The sequence below is a fragment of the Abrus precatorius genome, unplaced genomic scaffold (assembly GCF_003935025.1).
Source record: "Abrus precatorius isolate BTA unplaced genomic scaffold, Abrus_2018 Scaffold2, whole genome shotgun sequence".
NCBI classification, from domain to species: Eukaryota; Viridiplantae; Streptophyta; class Magnoliopsida; order Fabales; family Fabaceae; genus Abrus; species Abrus precatorius.
In genome coordinates, this window is record NW_020874362.1 from 18608269 (window position 1) to 18608917 (window position 649).

The following is a 649-nucleotide window of genomic DNA, read 5'->3' on the forward strand; positions in this document are numbered from 1 at the left end:
CAGGACCAATTTTCTGGTAGAATTTCTGATGATCCTAATCTGCATATTTCTAATTTTCTGCAGTTGTGTGATACTATAAGGATGAATGGAGTAAGTGAAGATGCTATAAGACTGAGGCTATTTCCATTTTCTTTAAGAGACAAAGCCAAATGTTGGTTACAAGCACAGCCTCAGGGAAGTATCACCACATGGACTGAACTTGTGAATAAATCTCTAACAAAATATTTTCCTCCCTCAAAAGCTGCTAAGCTAAGAGGAGAAATAACATCGTTTGTGCAGCAGGAAGGAGAATCACTTTATGAAGCATGGGAAAGATATAAAGAGTTGCTGAGAAGATGTCCACATCATTGTATTCCAGAATGGATGCAGCTGGAAACTTTTTATAATGGAATGAATGTAGTAACTAGAACTATGATTGATGCAGCTGCAGGAGGATCTTTGAGCATGAAATCCTTGGAAGAAGCCTAAAGAATCATTGAGATGATGGCTTCATCCATGTATCAGAATTCCAGCTTGAGGAATACAAGAAGAGGCAATGAATACGAAGCAAAGATAATGGAAACTTTTCTTGCACAGAATCAGCTACAGAACCAATTATTTTCTGATCAAATAGCAGCTTTGACTCAGCAGATTAATAATTTGCAGACTG

At 37.4% G+C, this 649-nt stretch overlaps 1 non-coding gene across 1 annotated transcript; it reads right to left on the minus strand.

Annotated features, from left to right (window-relative positions):
* Nucleotides 1–246: 246 nt before the first annotated feature.
* LOC113860499 lies at nucleotides 247–353 on the minus strand. Its single transcript, XR_003503951.1, has one exon. It is a non-coding gene; the product is annotated as a small nucleolar RNA R71 (small nucleolar RNA).
* Between the last annotated feature and the right edge of the window lie 296 nt (nucleotides 354–649).